This window comes from Chelonia mydas, chromosome 3, assembly GCF_015237465.2.
Source record: "Chelonia mydas isolate rCheMyd1 chromosome 3, rCheMyd1.pri.v2, whole genome shotgun sequence".
NCBI lineage: Eukaryota > Metazoa > Chordata > Testudines > Cheloniidae > Chelonia > Chelonia mydas.
The window spans coordinates 41,430,813-41,449,036 of NC_057851.1; the positions used below are offsets into that span (position 1 = coordinate 41,430,813).

At 41.8% G+C, this 18,224-nt stretch overlaps 1 protein-coding gene across 1 annotated transcript in view; it reads right to left on the reverse strand.

The window, feature by feature from the left end:
- The window catches only part of CSMD1 (CUB and Sushi multiple domains 1), a 1,979,019-nt gene that overhangs the window by 1,100,114 nt on the left and 860,681 nt on the right, over positions 1-18,224 (reverse strand). The window lies entirely within an intron of this gene.

Below are 18,224 nucleotides of genomic sequence, written 5' to 3' on the forward strand. Positions count from 1 at the left end.
AATCCTTGGATTTAGCATTCTCTCAATAAGTTCTTCACACATCCATTGACTCACACAGACAAACAACAAAATACTGTATAAATCAAGCTAATTCTCCCACAAGCTGGGACAGAATATTTTTAAATACTCCAGACACTGTCAAATAGATAGTCAGGTGATGACACAATAGAGACGAGCCCTTTTTAATGTTTTTAATAAAGTAAATACTAATGGAAACTGTGTGATCATGGGAGACTTTAACTTCCCAGATATAGACTGGAGGACGAGTGCTAGTAATAATAATAGGGCTCAGATTTTCCTAGATGCGATAGCTGATGGATTCCTTCAGCAAGTAGTTGCTGAACCGACTAGAGGGGATGCCATTTTAGATTTGGTCTTGGTGAGTAATGAGGACCTCATAGAGGAAATGGTTGTAGGGGATAATCTTGGCTCAAGTGATCATGAGCTAATTCAGTTCAAACTGAATGGAAGGATTAACAAAAATAAATCTGCGACTAGGGTTTTTGATTTCAAAAGGGCTGACTTTCAAAAATTAAGGAAATTAGTTAGGGAAGTGGATTGGACTGAAGAATTTATGGGTTTAAAGGTAGAGCAGGCCTGGGATTATTTTAAATTAAAGCTGCAGAAGCTATCGGAAGCCTGCATCCCAAGAAAGGGGAAAAAATTCATAGGCAGGAGTTGTAGACCAAGCTGGATGAGCAAGCATCTTAGAGAGGTAATTAAGAAAAAGCAGAAAGCATATAGGGAGTGGAAGAAGGGAGGGATCAGTAAGGCAAGCTACCTTATTGAGGTCAGAATATGTAGGGATAAAGTGAGACAGGCTAAAAGTCAAGTAGAGTTGGACCTTGCAAAGGGAATTAAAACCAATAGTAAAAGGTTCTATAGTCATATAAATAGGAAGAAAACAAAGAAAGAGGAAGTGGGACCGCTAAAAACTGAGGATGGAGTGGAGGTCAAGGATAATCTAGGCATGGCTCAATATCTAAACAAATACTTTGCCTCAGTCTTTAATAAGACTAAAGAGGATCTTAGGGATAATGGTAGCATGATAAATGGGAATGAGGATATGGAGGTAGACATCACCATATCTGAGGTAGAAGCGAAACTCAAACAGCTTAATGGGACTAAATCGGGGGGCCCAGATAATCTTCATCCAAGAATATTAAAGGAATTGGCACAAGAAATTGCAAGCCCATTAGCAAGAATTTTTAATGAATCTGTAAACTCAGGGGTTGTACCGTATGATTGGAGAATTGCTAACATAGTTCCTATTTTTAAGAAAGGGAAAAAAAGTGATCCAAGTAATTATAGGCCTGTTAGTTTGACATCTGTAGTATGCAAGGTCTTGGAAAAAATTTTGAAGGAGAAGGTAGTTAAGGACATTGAAGTCAATGGTAAATGGGACAAAATACAACATGGTTTTACAAAAGGTAGATCGTGCCAAACCAACCTGATCTCCTTCTTTGAGAAAGTAACAGATTTTTTAGATAAAGGAAACGCAGTGGATCTAATTTACTTAGATTTTAGTAAGGCGTTTGATACGGTGCCACATGGGGAATTATTAGTTAAATTGGATAAGATGGGCATCAATAGGAAAATTGAAAGGTGGATAGGGAATTGGTTAAAGGGGAGACTACAACGGGTCCTACTGAAAGGTGAACTGTCAAGTTGGAGGGAGGTTACCAGTGGAGTTCCTCAGGGATCGGTTTTGGGACCAATCTTATTTAATCTTTTTATTACTGACCTGGGCACAAAAAGTGGGAGTGTGCTAATAAAGTTTGCAGATGATACAAAGCTGGGAGGTATTGCTAATTTAGAGAAGGATAGGGATACCCTACAGGAGGATCTGGATGACCTTGTAAACTGGAGTAATAGGAATAGGATGAAATTTAATAGTGAGAAGTGTAAGGTCATGCATTTAGGGATTAATAACAAGAATTTTAGTTATAAGCTAGGGACGCATCAACTAGAAGTAACGGAGGAGGAAAAGGACCTTGGAGTATTGGTTGATCATAGGATGACTATGAGCTGCCAATGTGATATGGCTGTGAAAAAAGCTAATGTCGTCTTGGGATGCATCAGGAGAGGTATTTCCAGTAGGGATAAGGAGGTCTTAGTACCGTTATATAAGGCACTGGTGAGACCTCACCTGGAGTACTGTGTGCAGTTCTGGTCTCCCATGTTTAAGAAGGATGAATTCAAACTGGAACAGGTACAGAGAAGGGCTACTAGGATGATCCGAGGAATGGAAAACTTGTCTTATGAAAGGAGACTCAGGGAGCTTGGCTTGTTTAGCCTAACTGAAAGAAGGTTGAGGGGAGATATGATTGCTCTCTATAAATATATCAGAGGGATAAATACCAGAGAGGGAGAGGAATTATTTAAACTCAGTACCAAGGTGGACACAAGAACAAATGGATATAAACTGGCCACTAGGAAATTTAGATTAGAAATTAGACGAAGGTTTCTAACCATCAGAGGAGTGAAGTTTTGGAATAGCCTTCCGAGGGAAGTAGTGGGGGCAAAAGATCTATCTTGCTTTAAGATTAAACTTGATAAGTTTATGGAGGAGATGGTATGATGGGATAACATGGCTTTGGTAATTAAATATCATGGTAAATAGGCCCAATGGCCTGTGATGGGTTTTAGATGGGGTAAGATCCAAGTTACCTGGGAAAGAATTTTCTGTAGTATCTGGCTGATGAATCTTGCCCATATGCTCAGGGTTTAGCTGATCGCCATATTTGGGGTCGGGAAGGAATTTTCCTCCAGGGCAGATTGGAAGGCCCTGGAGGTTTTTCGCCTTCCTCTGTAGCATGGGGCACGGATCACTTGCTGGAGGATTCTCTGCTCCTTGAGGTCTTTGAACTACAATTTGAGGACTTCAATAGCACAGATATAGGTGTGAGGTTTTTTTGTGGGAGTGGTGGGTGAAATTCTGTGGCCTGCGTTGTGCAGGAGGTCAGACTAGATGATCATAATGGTCCCTTCTGACCTAAATATCTATCTATCTATGACACAATAGAGACGATATTCCATGTATTAGAAGATCTCTTATTTTTTAAGAAATAGCCTGTTCAATCTTGTTGACATCAATCTAGGGGTAGATAGAAAATAGGGAAATGACTAAAAAAGTTGGTGTTAGACTGGGGAGAATGGACAGAATTCTTACTTTTTTTGCTGAAAAATCTCTAGCATTTGAAAGCATTGCTTTTTTGATGCAGATTGTTTAAACTACACATCTATTTTAGTAATTAATCCATCAACCTACAAAACAAGACCACTGGTTTGGTGACCTGGCAGTGGTCTCTATTTATATGTCTGTTCTTTTAGCAACGAGGATATAGGACCGGAACGGTCCTCCTGCATCTAGTCCAATCCCCTGCTATCAGAGTCAATCTCAAAACAATACAGCTGAAATTGTTTAAAATATTTAGTGTTGGAATTCTGTGTGTATATTTGACAGCTGTAGCCAATGGAATATCCATGCAAATGTATGAAACAGCAGAGTACATGAGATAAATGCATTCAGCAGAAAAGTAGGAGCAAGGAATGGTTTAGTTTAATTCATGCTCAGCTTCCAAATCTGCGTGTGGTGGTGGGAAAATCATTTAACCTCTTTGTTCAGTTTCCCCACTTGCAAAATAAGGAATCTCACAGAGCTGTTGAGAGGATTAATTAGTTAATATTTGTACAGCACTTTGGAGACATAAAGCACTACATCAATGCTAATTATGTCCCACTGCATTAGACAAGTGCATTTGCTGGATGCATATCCCAAGTTGTTCATCAGTATAGCCGTTAGCAGCATTACATTGAAATGGTCATAACTACATTTAACTCAAAACCCCATCAGTATATAGAAAACAAGTTCAGATCATAGGTCCAAACTGTAAAGAATGCATTGATTTCTAAAACATTAAAATACTACTACTTTGCACTTATGCAGTTCTTTTCACCAGAGGATCTCAAAGCACTATACAAACATTAAATGTGGTAATTAAGTCATGCAACACTCTGTTGAGATAGGCAAATATTCTGCTTATTTTATAGATAGGTAGGTAAACTAAGCTACAAAGGGGTTATATGATTTTCTAAAAGCAGTGCAGTGAGTCAGTTGCAAGGCTGGGAATAAAACCTCCTGTCTCCTGCTTGAAACAATATGTCACAGTAAGGTTATGTGCAACCAGAAAAGCTAGAAATTTAATTGTTTCCAGAATGAAGACCACACTTACAGAAAACAACCAGAAGATGCCTTCAGATACACTAATTTCATAGGGTACGTCTACACTACGAAATTAGGTTGAATTTATAGAAGTCGTTTTTTTTAGAAATTGGTTTTATATATTCGAGTGTGTGTGTCCCCACAGAAAATGCTCTAAGTGCATTAAGTGCATTAACTCAGCAGAGTGCTTCCACAGTACCGAGGCTAGAGTCGACTTCCAGAGCGTTGCACTGTGGGTAGCTATCCCACAGTTCCTGCAGTCTCCGCTGCCCATTGGAATTCTGGGTTGAGATCCCAATGCCTGATGGGGCTAAAACATTGTCGTGGGTGGTTCTGGGTACATATCGTCAGGCCCCCGTTCCCTCCCTCCCTCCGTGAAAGCAGGGTCAGACAATCGTTTTGCGCCTTTTTTCCTGAGTTACCTGTGTAGACGCCATACCACAGCAAGCATGGAGCCCGCTCAGCTCACTGTCACCGTATGTCTCCTGGGTGCTGGCAGACGCGGTACTGCATTGCTACACAGCAGCAGCATCCCATTGCCTTGTGGCAGCAGACGGTGCAATAAGACTGGTAGCCGTCATCGTCATGTCCGAGGTGCTCCTGGTCGCCTGTGTGAGGTCGATCAGGAGCGCCTGGGCAGACATGGGCGCAGGGATTAAATTTGGAGTGACTTGATCAGGTCATTCTCTTTAGTCCTGCAGTCAGTCCTATTGAACCATCTTATGAGCAGGTGAGCAGGCAGGCGATACGGATTGCTAGCAGTCCTATTGCATCATCTTCTGCCGGGCAGGCAAGAGATGAGGATGGCTAGCAGTCCTATTGTACCATCTTCTGCCGAGCAGCCATGAGATGTGGATGGCATGCAGTCCTTCTGCACTGTCTGCTGCCAGCCAAAGATGTAAAAGATAGATGGAGTGTATCAAAACAAGAAATAGACCAGATTTGTTTTGTACTCATTTGCAAACCCCCTCCCCCCGTCTAGGGGACTCATTCCTCTAGGTCACACTGCAGTCACTCACAGAGAAGGTGCAGCGAGGTAAATCTAGCCATGTATCAATCAGAGGCCAGACTAACCTCCTTGTTCCAATAAGTACAATAACTTAGGTGCACCATTTCTTATTGGAACCCTCCGTGAAGTCCTGCCTGAAATACTCCTTGATGTAAAGCCACCCCCTTTGTTGGTTTTAACTCCCTGTAAGCCAACCCTGTAAGCTGTGTCATCAGTCGCCCCTCCCTGCGTCAGAGCAACAGCAAACAATCGTGCATCTGAGTTGAGAGTGCTGTCCAGAGCAGTCAAAATGGAGCACTCTGGGATAGCTCCTGGAGGCCAATACCGTCGAACTGTGTCCAGAGTACCCCAAATTCGACCCGGCAAGGCCGATTTAAGCGCTAATCCCCTTGTCAGGAGTGGAGTAAGGAAATCGATTTTAAGAGCCCTTTAAGTCGAAATAAGGGGCTTCATCGTGTGGACGGGTGCAGGTTTACATCGATTTAACGCTGCTAAATTCGACCTAAAGTCCTAGTTTAGACCAGGGCATAGAATCATAGGACTGGAAGGGACCGTGAGAGATCATCTAGACCAGCCCTGACAGGTGTTTGTCTAACCTGCTCTTAAAAATCATTAGTGATGGAGATTCCACAACTTCCCTAGGTAATTTATTCCACTGCTTAACTACCCTGACTGTTAGGAAGTTTTTCCTAATGTCCAACCTAAACTACCGCTGCTGCAATTGAAGCCCATTGCTTCTTGTCCTATCCTCAGAGGTTAAGGTGAACATTTTTTTCTCCCTCCTCTTGTAACAACCTTTCATGTACTTGAAAATGTTATCATGTCCCCTCTCAGTCTTCTCTTTTCCATACTAAACAAACCCTATTTTTTTCAATATTCTCTGAGTTCATGTTTTCTAGACATTTAATCTTTTTTTTTTGCTCTTCTCTGGACTTTCCCCAATTTGTCCACATCTTTCCTGAACTGGACACAATACTACAGTTGAGGCCTAATCAGTGCAAAGTAGAGAGGAGCAATTACTTTCCATGTCTTGCTTACAACACTCCTGCTTATATATCCTGGAATGATGGGTTTTTTGCAACAGCGTTACACTGTTGACTCCCATTTAGCTTGTGATCCACTATGACCCCTAGATTCCTTTCTGCAGTACTCCTTCCTAGGCAGTCATTTCCCGTTTTGTAGGTGTGCAGCTGACTGTTCCTTTCAAAGTGAAGTATTCTGCATTTGTCCTTTATTGAATTTCTTCCTATTTGCTTCAGACCATTTCTCCAGTTTCTCCAGATAGGATAAAAATTCAAAACTATCCTCCCAAGCACTTGCAATCCCTCCCAGCTTGATATACTCCACAAACTTTATACGTGTACTCTATGCCATTATCTAAATCACTGATGAAGATATTGAACAGAACCGGACTCAGAACTGATCCCTATGGGACCCCACTTGATGTGCCCTTCCAGCTGGATCTGAACTGCTGATGCTTATTCTGTGTGAACAGTTTTCCAATCAGTTATGCATCCACCTTTTAGTCTCCATCGAGGTTGTATTTCCCTAGTTTGTTTATGAGAAGATCATGAAAGACAGTACCAAAAGCCTTACTATAGTCAAGATACATTACACCTACCACTTCCCTCCATCCACAAGGCTTCAGAGTAGCAGCCGTGTTAGTCTGTATCCGCAAAAAGAACAGGAGTACTTGTGGAACCTTACAGACTAACAAATTTATTTGAGCATAAGCTTTCATGAGCTACAACCCACTTCATCAGAGGCATGCAGTGGAAAATACAGTAGGACGATTTTATATACACAGAGAACATGAAACAATGGGTGTTACCATGCCCACTATAACAAGAGTGATCAGTTAAGGTGAACTATTACCAGGAGGAGAGAAAAAAAACCTTTTGTAGTGATAATCAAGATGGGCCATTTCCAGCAGTTGACAAGAACGTGTGAGGTCAAAGAAAGCTATTAGGTCAGTTTGACATGATTTGTTCTTGACTGTTCTTGCTGACTGTTACTTATCACCTTATTATCTTCTAGGTGGTTGCAAACTGATTGCTTCATTATTTGTTCCACTATCTTTCTGGGTACTGAAGTTAAGCTGATGGTCTGTAATTCTCTGGGTTGTCCTTATTCACTTTTTTATAGATGGGAAAATATAGTGTCATTTTCCAGTTCTCTGGAATCTGCCCTGTCCTTTTGAGATAATCTCTAATGGCTCAGGAGCCTCAGTAAGTTCCTTAAGTATCCCAAGATTATTTAATCAGGCCCTGGTGACTTGAAGACATCTAAGTAATTTTTAGTGTGTTCTTTCCCTATTTAGGACTCAGATCCTACCTCATTGTCACTGGTATTCACTATGTTAGATGTCCAATCGCTACTAACATTTCTGGTGAAAAGTGAACCAAAAAAATTCATAGATTGTGTGATGTTTGTTTAGATTGCACTTATTTATGGTGAAAAAATGTAAGGAAAGTCATATTTAATTACATGTAGAAAAATGTAATCACTAAAAGTGATGTATTTCACATAAATACAAGTTGAGGTCATTTTACAAGCTTAGAGTAAGTGGCTGTGAATATAAACATTATAATGCATTACCACTTAGACTGATTTGTAAATTGGGTAACAAATGCATTATACATTAACAAGCAATTGTATAGCTTTCCAAGTTAAGAGAGTTATACTGGCAAAGATAACGATTTTAGCAATGATTTTTGTTAGAAAATGGTTAGGGAAAACCAGAGCTGTCTTTGATCATGCAAGACAGAACAGGTCAAACTTGCAGCAGTCCCTTTGTTTATTTCTCAGGACTTTTATTACATGGCTTGGATTCAGATTTATTGCATGGCTTTGTAGCAAGAGCCTACCTGTTATTTTTCAAATGCAATTCTTAATACACAGAGTACTATAAAGGTTGAAAAAAATGGGCATATTTAGTCCACAGAAGAGAACACTCAGGGTGGGATTTGATAACAGTTTTGAAATAGGTAAGTTTATTGTAAAGAGGACTGATCAATTGTTCTCTATGTCCAAGGGTACAACAAGAGACAATTAGCTCCATTTGCAGCGAGAGCGATTTAGGTTAGATATTGAGAAAAACTTACTATAAGGTTAGTTAGACACTGGATTAGGTTACCAAGGGAGATTGCTGAATCCCTGTCATTGGAGGTTTATAAGAACAGGTTAGACAGACACCTGTCAGGAATGAAATCAGGAGGGCCAAATCGCACCTGGAGCTGCAGCTAGCAAGAGATGTCAAGAGTAACAAGAAAGGTTTCTTCAGGTATGTTGGCAACAAGAAGAAAGCCAAGGAAAGTGTGGGCCCCTTACTGAATGAGGGAGGCAACCAAGTGACAGAGGATGTGGAAAAAGCTAAGGTACTCAATGCTTTTTTTGTCTCTGTCTACACAAACAAGGTCAGCTCCCAGACTACTGCACTGGGCAGCACAGCATGGGGAGGAGGTGACCAGCCCTCTGTGGAGAAAGAAGTGGTTCAGGACTATTTAGAAAAGCTGGACAAGCACAAGTCCATGGGGCCAGATGCGCTGCATCCGAGAGTGCTAAAGAAGTTGGCGGATGTGATTGCAGAGCCATTGCCCATTATCTTTGAAAACTCATGGCGATCGGGGGAGGTCCCGGACGACTGGAAAAAGGCTAATGCAGTGCCCACCTTTAAAAAAAGGGAAGGAGAAGGATCCGGTGAACCACAGGCCAGTCAGCCTCACCTCAGTCCCTAGAAAAATCATGGAGCAGATCCTCAAGGAATCAATTCTGAAGCACTTAGAGGAGAGGAAAGTGATCAGGAACAGTCAGCATGGATTCACCAAGGGCAAGTCATGCCTGACTAATCTAATTGCCTTCTATGACAAGATAACTGGCTCTGTGGATGAGGGGAAAGCAGTGGACGTGTTATTCCTTGACTTTAGCAAAGCTTTTGAACGGTCTCCCACAGTATTCTTGCCAGTAAGTTAAAGAAGTATGGGCTGGATGGACTATAAGGTGGATAGAAAGCTGGCTAGATTGTCGGGATCAACGGGTAGTGATCAATGGCTCCATATCTAGTTGGCAGCCGGTATCAAGTGGAGTGCCCCAAGGGTCGGTCCTGGGGCCGGTATTGTTCAATATCCTCATTAATGATCTGGAGGATTGTGTGGATTGCACCCTCAGCAAGTTTGCAGATGACACTAAACTGTGAGGAAAGGTAGATATGCTGGAGGGTAGGGATAGGATACAGAGGGACCTAGACAAATTAGAGGATTGGGCCAAAAGAAATCTGATGAGGTTCAACAAGGACAAGTGCAGAGTCCTGCACTTAGGATGGAAGAATACCATGCACCGTTACAGACTAGGGACCGAATGGCTAGGCAGCAGTTCTGCAGAAAAGGACCTAAGGGATAAAGTGGACGAGAATCTGGATATGAGTCAACAGTGTGCCCTTGTTAGCAAGAAGGCCAATGGCATTTTGGGATGTATAAGTCGGGGCATTGCCAGCAGATCAAGGGACGTGATTGTTCCCCTCTATTTGACATTGGTGAGGCCTCATCTGGAGTACTGTGTCCAGTTTTGGGCCCCACACTATAAGAAGGATGTGAAAAAATTGGAAATCATCCAGCGGAGGGCAACAAAAATGATTAGGGAACTGGAACACATGACTTATAGGAGAGGCTGAGGGAACTGGGATTATTTAGTCTGTAGAAGAGAAGAATGAGGGGGGGATTTGATAGCTGCTTTCAACTACCTGAGAGGTGGTTCCAAAGAGGATGGATCTAGACTGTTCTCAGTGGTAGCAGAAGACAGAACGAGGAGTAATGGTCTCAAGTTGCAGTTGGGGAGGTTTAGGTTGGATATTAGGAAAAACGTTTTCAGTAGGAGGGTGGTGAAGCACTGGAATGTGTTACCTAGGGAGGTGGTGGAATCTCCTTCCTTTGAGGTTTTTAAGGTCAGGCTTGACAAAGCCCTGGCTGGGATGATTTAGTTGGGGATTGATCCTGCTTTGAGCAGGGGGTTGGACTAGATGACCTTCTGAGGTCCCTTCCTACCCTGATATTCTATGATTCTGTGATATCAGGTATATTCTGAGTCTGAAAATGATTTCAGTGGCATATGGTGTAACATATCCGGCTATGCAGATGTCATGACCATCAGCTACACTATGTTCATGAAACACTGGGGACAGAGTCCAGAAGGCTCCAAAAATGGAAGCTTCTACCTCCATGTAGGAGCACCTAGGTTTTATCATCTGTAAGATGGCCAGCAGTGACATATGTTGCAGTCAGTACATCTCAGCAACAACACAGAAGGTAGACCAGCAACAAATCAACAAAGATGGTCATACCTATTGAAGAAAGGGAGGTCCGGGGGCCAGGGGCCTGGGAATTTGTAGGGGGAAGGGGAGTTGGTGCAGGGCTGTTATCCCGATACTTTCTTCCCTCTACATAATTATTATATAGAGCAACCATTCTCTGTTTTTTCTCCTCAGTGATTTCTGTAGCTCCATGAGGATTTATTCTATATCTGCTTCTCTGCTGCTGTTACTGTAAAGATAACAGTAAGGAAGCTTTCGTGAACTCAAGCTGCTGAACAGGCAGTCCCGTCTCATTTGTGCTGTGTAATAGCATGGCACCCACTGTTGACATTCCTGCATGTACCCCAGAGCTTGACAGTACTGCAGTCAGCCATTTTGTAGGTTCAGTCACTGCCAGCTGAAAATCAAACTTCACATAGCTTGGAATGATCTTCGGCCTTTGTGAGACAAGACCAGACAGCTGCATAATTGCAGTTTAATTAGAATGGGAGGATTGGACAGAGAGTGAGTCAATAGTGACTTTGGTTTTAGGTGCCCCTACCATATTGTTTTTTGGCTAGAAATATTTTGAGATAATGAGTAGTTTGTGGATTTTAGGAGAATTAGTGACCCAGTAGAGCTTATTAAGCTGATGCACTAGGAGTCACTCCAAGTTATGTCAGTGGTCTCCAAACTTTTGAGAGTCACGCCCCTCCCCCCCCTTACCCCGGTCCATGTCCCTCCCTACCCCCCGGAGCTTGGGCCCAGAGCGGGGCCCTAGCTCAGGGGATGTGGACAGGAGTAAGGGGGCAGAGGCTAGGGCTGCAGCTGGGAGTGGGTCTTGGGCTGGGCGTGGGCCAGAGGTGGAGCTGTGGCTCGATGGAGCTCTCGATGAGAGGATGATATCTCTCCGCCAAAGGGCTTCATTGGTGAGTTTTTAAATTTCTGAGGAGCCCAATTCTTGCCCTGCAGATTTTCCCACAGAAGTGAAGGTGTAATCTTGGAGGAGACACAGTTGTTGTCTGAAGTGTTGTGCCCTTTCTTTCCTCCTTTGTTGCTTCTCTGTCTCATGAGCACATCTGTTCTCCTCAAAGCGAGCTGTGGCTTGGTGTATGGTGTGGTGCCACTATGTTCTGTTCCGCGCCAAGTCCTCCCAGTTTGTTGGGTTGATGCCTCCCTTTTTAAGATGTACTTTCAGTGTGTCTTTGAAATGACCTGAGCTTCTATACTACTGATGTTGGCAGCAAAGAAAACGCTGATGTTAGTGCGCCAGTCTTCCCAGCTGATCCTGAGAATTCTCCTGAGGCAGAACTGCTGGAACCACTCCAGCTGCTTGAAATGTTGTCTGTAGGTTACCCAGGTCTCACACCCTTAGAGAAGGGGGGGAGGGATGACAACTGCCTTGTAAACCAAGATCTTGGTACCTGTTTGTAGATCCTTATATTTGAAGACTCATTTGAGTAGTCTTCGAAAAGATGTGCTGGCACAGGAGATCCTGTATTCAATTCAATGGAAGACCTTTTATTGGTAATTTGTATTATCATAGACCCTAGGAGCCTTCTTTCTAATAAAGAGAGACATCAGAATTCAAAGGAGACAGAAAAAATGATGAGGTTATTCCCTGCAGTACTGGCAGTGTCTGTGAAGACCTATCCGACACTATGAGCACAATCATGGCTTCTTGCAGAAAAATATGCCAGACAGACAAAAATCACATTAAACACCATCAACCTGAGAAGCACAGATCTTCCAGCTGATTATTCCATTGGGGCAGGACTTAGGTTTGCAAAGGAAAAAGAGTCATGGCCAGTGTTCCCTCTATTTTTTCCATCCATGTGCGGAATGAATTGTGTAACGTGCACCATATCGAGGTAATGTGCAGATGTGCACCACCAGTAGAAACAAAAAACCTAGATATAATATATCTTTTTAAAAAGTTACCAGAAGGATAATTACTCCAGCCAGGACAGGTTAGGCATTTTAGAACTCACTAAACAACGAACAAAGAATTAAATTTAAGCATAAGAGAGAAATTAAAATTATGAAATGCATAGACCAGTCAAAAAACTAAAACGACACACTTTGAAAGTATGAAGTAACAACAACAATAATACAAGTGTGTGTTGGTAGGCGAGTGTGACAGACACACTGTGTGTGCATGTATGTGTGTGTGTGAGAGCAAGAGAGAGAGAGAGAGAGAGAGAGATGCTGCCCCTTTTAGTACACTGCCCTTTTAAGTAGATCGGCACTCAGCAGTCTGAAGCCTGTTTGTTCTGACACAACCGCTGCTAGCAAGCTCCCTCCATCCTGAGTTCTGTCCTGAGCCCTGCCATGTGCCCTGCCCCCCACTCTGTGGAGATGGGGTAGAGGGGTGGGGGGAGGGGACACCCTGACAACTGTGCTCCTCCCCCCACTCCCTACTCTGCACAGCAAGCAGGAGGCTCCTGGGAGCAGCTGGCCAGGGGCTCCAAGGCAGAGAGCAGGAACAGCATGGCAGTGGGGGAGGGACACCTGAAGTGCACGACACTTGATAGCCTGCTGGGTGGCCACCCAGCCACACAGCTTAGAGGGAACTTAGGTCATGGCCCATTATACAGAGGCCCAGAGATCTACTGGGATCTATTGAGACACCTTGTGGTATCATGAATAGGTATCAGTATAGAAAACCTGGGGCCAGCCTCTGTGTTCTTGCCCAGCCCCATCTCCTTGAGGACAGCAGGATAACATGAGGGCTAAATCTAGGAGTGACAAATATTCCCTGTATTTTATAATTAGTGAATTGCATCATGCAGATTCATAGACCTCACCTAAAATGGTATGAGGTATTTTAACTCATGATTTGCCAGTGTTAGTTCTTAATAAGTTTAGGTGAATGCTGCAAAAACGTGTTAATGTTTTTTAAACAAATCCACCCATCTTGCTTCATAGTGTCTTTCTGTTCACTGTTCACAATTCATTGCTTGGCAGCAATGTAACTAAAAGATCCAATTTCAAGCTCCAGTTCAGAAAAGCACCCTCACTCAGAGCAGCACTTAATTTTTTAGCATGTATTTAAGTCTTACAGAAGTCAATACTGAAGTGCTGTACTGCTTAGAGATGGACTTAAGAACATACTCAAGTGATTTCCTGAATTGACGCCTTAAGGAAATACTGCAGACAGTTGGCAGAAAGTGACTTTCAACTGTCAGCTGTGAGAATTTACCCTGCAAACCTGATTCTAAAGTAGTACTGGCACCCAATCAGGGAGAAGATAGCTGCCATGTAATTTGCATGCCTAATAAAACAACTTGAATTTTGACTATAGAAACATTCAACAAATTACAAACTAAAGTATTTGGTAAATAATTCCAAGCAATGACTCAACTGAGAAATTGCCAATTTGTGAAAAGAAAAGGCAATTTTTTTCAATAAAATATCCATATTTTCCTTTCTTCTTCATATGCAGGATATTTTGTAAAGGATGAGAGACTCCAAGGAGCAGTGATGTCAGCACATGTGTAAGGGTGTGGATAGACATTGTGTGTCCCCTTGCAGCCCAGTGAAGGACTGCAGGTGTTCCCCACCTTAATTTCCCCTGGTTGGGCAGCAATTGGTTTGCTTTAACAGCCTGGCAAAGAATAGACAACACACAGCAAGAAAATAGTATGTCCCTGTTTTAATAAGGCTTCAGGACAGGTGCAACTATAAAAAACAATTAAAAAAACCCTTGCTCTGGACCCTGGTTGAGAGCTCCCAAACTTAAAGTGCATATCACCAAGTCTCTCAATCTGGTAGGGCTGGTCTCCTGGAACCTGAGAGAAACAGCCACCACTGCACCCTGCATAGCTTCTACACCTAACCCCCCTTGTTCAGGTTCCTCTTCCTGCTTATACACCCTAGCCCCAAGGAGAGGACAGGCTGTCCAACCTGTAGGCTCCAGCCTGTCCTGTAAAGGAGTAGTACACTCCTTCACAATGTCTATTACATAACAACCTACAGTTAAATTTGTTAGGCTCCAGTGTTATTCAGTCAAACATGACATTAAATATCACAACTGTTTTGACAGGTATTGATTTCTTTTCTAAGGTTTACCTTCAGTTTGGCTCTGACTTCTATAGTACAGATAAGTCACTCAAAAACCTGCAACATAACTGTGAAAACATACTGCTTTAAATAATTAAGGGTTATAGTACAGAATGCCACAACACTATTTGTTCAGCTCAAGCTATCTTTAAACGTCACTATTACTAATGTTTAACTTTCAGTTTTATCAAGTGACCTTCTATATTTGGACTAAAAATATATGCCTATATACGAACTGTCTTATATACTCTCTGACAGGAAATTGAAACTTTACAATTTGCTGTAAGTGGCAGTAAGTAGCTACCCACCTCCTGGCGCAGGCCAGAAAACTGTGACTCAGAGTCAGAACTCCTTCCATGCTTCCCTCTGGCTCTAAGCAAAGTAATTTACTATCTCCCTTTTTCATGGAGCAGCTCACATGCCACATTGGGCACCCAAATCAGCTATGCTGGCTAGTGATGAGGGGAAGGAGGTGCAGCATGGCATTTCCTATTCCCTTCTCTGTCCTCTTGCTCAGAGTGGGCAGCAGTGAATGAGTAGTCTCTGCTCACCTCTTCATTGCCCGAACGATACTCTGAGCAGATTTGAGTGGTGGCATGAACAAGAATAGAGGCAATTTACTCCTCCTTCCTTGCATGTCTGAGTAAGAGTGAAGACAATCTAGTCCTAAATAATTTACAATTTAATATTTGAAATGTTATCTTAATATACAAGAAGGGTGGTTGAAGGTAAGCAGTAAACTGTCTCATTAAAATAGGTTTACCAAGGTATTAAAATATATAGATATAAATTACAGTACATAAGATCACTATGTCTGAATAGAGGCTTAATCAGCAAGGTCAAAGTATGAATTATAGTTAATATTGTAGATACCTACAATAACACCCACAAAAGTAATTCAATTGCATTATACTCCATCTGATGGAAGTGATATATATGCACAATAGTCTTAATATTTACTTACTATTATGTGCTTGAATTCAAGGTCCATGTAGCCTGCTTATAGATGGAAGGGGGGATTATTACTTCCTGTTATTCCATTGTGTGGACATATAGAATGAGTCAGAATCTAGCCATTAGTCATTTGCACAAGATCACGCAATAATTTTGGCAGTGGCAAAAATCACACAATGACCTCATGAGAGCGGCACTGCGGGTCCTGGATAAAGCAGCACAGGGTCTCTGCACCTGCCCTGCATAAGCTAGATGGGGCAGCTTAGGTGCTCAGCACTTTATAGATGCATAATCCTTACAGGCCAAGTTCTCACACCCTTCCTAATGTGCACTGGGCCTGATTCTCATTTACACTGATGCCACCTATAGTGCTCTGGGACTTCATGGCATTTTGAAGTGAGCGTAAGAATGGTCTAAAGTGGCATTAATGTCGATGAAAATCAGGCCCATACAGCATTACCTTCCCCTCTGAAGTCAAAGACATGACTTGTGGAGTAAGATGCTATCAGTATGAGTAAAGGTCTCAGAGTATGGCACTATATTGGCAGTAATCAAGCTCTTGTGTTTTCTCCTAAAGTTATACATTTTCAACAAAATCCAGTTAGCCATTTTAGGAATACCCAACTTCTGGGTCCTCTCTACATGAATGGTGTTTGGAAAATTGAGAGATTTCCAACAGAGACTAAACTGATTGTGGTTAAATGGTAATAATAGGATCAAAATAGCACAATTATAAAGTGGGGAATAACTAGCTAGGCAGCAGTTCTGCTGAGTCAACAAGGTGAAGTAGCTGTGAAAAAGGCTAATATTCTGGGGAGTATTAACAGTGTCATAATTAGGGTAAAAAGAAAAGGAGTACTATTGGCACCTTAGAGACTAACAAATTTATTTGAGCATAAGCTTTCGTGAGCTACAGCTCACTTCATCGGATGCATTCAGTGGAAAATACAGTGGGGAGATTTATATACACAGAGAACATGAAACAATGGGTGCTACCATACACACTGTAAGGAGAGTGGACACATAAGATGAGCTAATACCAGCAGGAGAGCCGGGATGGGGGGGGAAGAGAGAAAACCTTTTGTAGTGATAATCAAGGTAGGTCATTTCCAGCAGTTGACAAGAACGTCTAAGGAACAGTGGGGGGTGGGGGTGAGAAATAAACATGGGGAAATAGTTTTACTTTGTGTAATGACCCATCCACTCCCAGTCTCTATTCAAGCCTAAGTTAATTGTATCACATTTGCAAATTAATTCCAATTCAGCAGTCTCTCATTGGAGTTTGTTTTTGAAGTTTTTTTGTTGAAGAATTGTCACTTTTAGGTCTGTAATCGAGTGACCAGAGAGACTGAAGTGTTCTCCGACTGGTTTTTGAATGTTATAATTCTTGACGTCTGATTTGTGTCCATTTATTCTTTTACGTAGAGACTGTCTCAATGCAGAGGCCTGGATTAGATAACCTCTTGAGGTCTTTTCCAGCCTTACATTTGTGTGATTCTAGATCTAATAGCTACAGGGAGATGTGTAAAATCCTGTTCTGTTAGGGACTGATATCCTGATATGTCAAAGTAAGACATACAAGGAACCAAGAGATAGACTGGATGACAGGAGGTGGAGTGGAGAATTGCTTATTCCATGTTTAGCATCTATGAAAAAGTGGGAATAGTGATTATTTTGAGTGAAAATCATTTAATAGTGGTGTGTTCATGGAAACTGGGACTTCTGGATTCTTTAATCTAGTATTCATTAGTAATCTGGAGAAATTAGGTAAATAAGAGTGAATTTTGGAAAAGACAGAAACTATTGTTTTATGCCCCACTCGGACAAATGCACACATTGGTGTAGTCCCCTTCATACATATGGGTAGTAACTGAGGTAAAGGAGATTCACCACAGACACAGGAGCTTATGTGAATAAATCAGTTTGAAGGAAGTGGAATTTAGTTAGAAAAAATATGGAAGATGAGGAAATCCAGAAGTATCTAATTAAATGTTGCTAGTAAAATACATGGTAACTGATTAAATATAATGAAGATAACAGCAAAGGAACTCCTAATGGAGAAATAATTTAAAGATTTCATATGCACTGATGGTTTCATATATGCCCATGGGTTCTGAATTAGCTAGACCATTTCAGGGGGAAAAAATCTAAGAATATTGTAGATATCTTAATGAAGGCATCTTCTTACTGTAAAGTAGCAGTTGCAAAGGCCAGTAGGATGTTTGGATGTATTCACAGGTTTAGAGAGTAATCTGTAAAATGGCATAATGTAGTGATATAAATCAGTATATTGTGTTTTCACCTTCAGTATTGGGTTCATTTTTGTTTACTTCATCTAAAATTGGCATATGTGAAACAAAATAGGTCCAGAGAAGGGAAATGTTTGACCAGCATTCAGGGACACATGGGTGCTTCTGTAATTAGAATAAAATAAATAACTAGAAGAAGCAAGAGAAGAGAAGATAAGAGCATACAAACAGCAGGAGGAAAAAGTAATTAATCTTAAAAAGAAAAGGAGTGCTTGTGGCACCATAGAGTCTAACCAATTTATTTGAGCATAAGCTTTCGTGAGCTACAGCTCACTTCATCTGATGCATGCAGTGGAAAATACAGTGGGGAGATTTATATACACAGAGAACATGAAACAATGGGTGTTACCATACACACTGTAACCAGAGTGATCAGGTAAG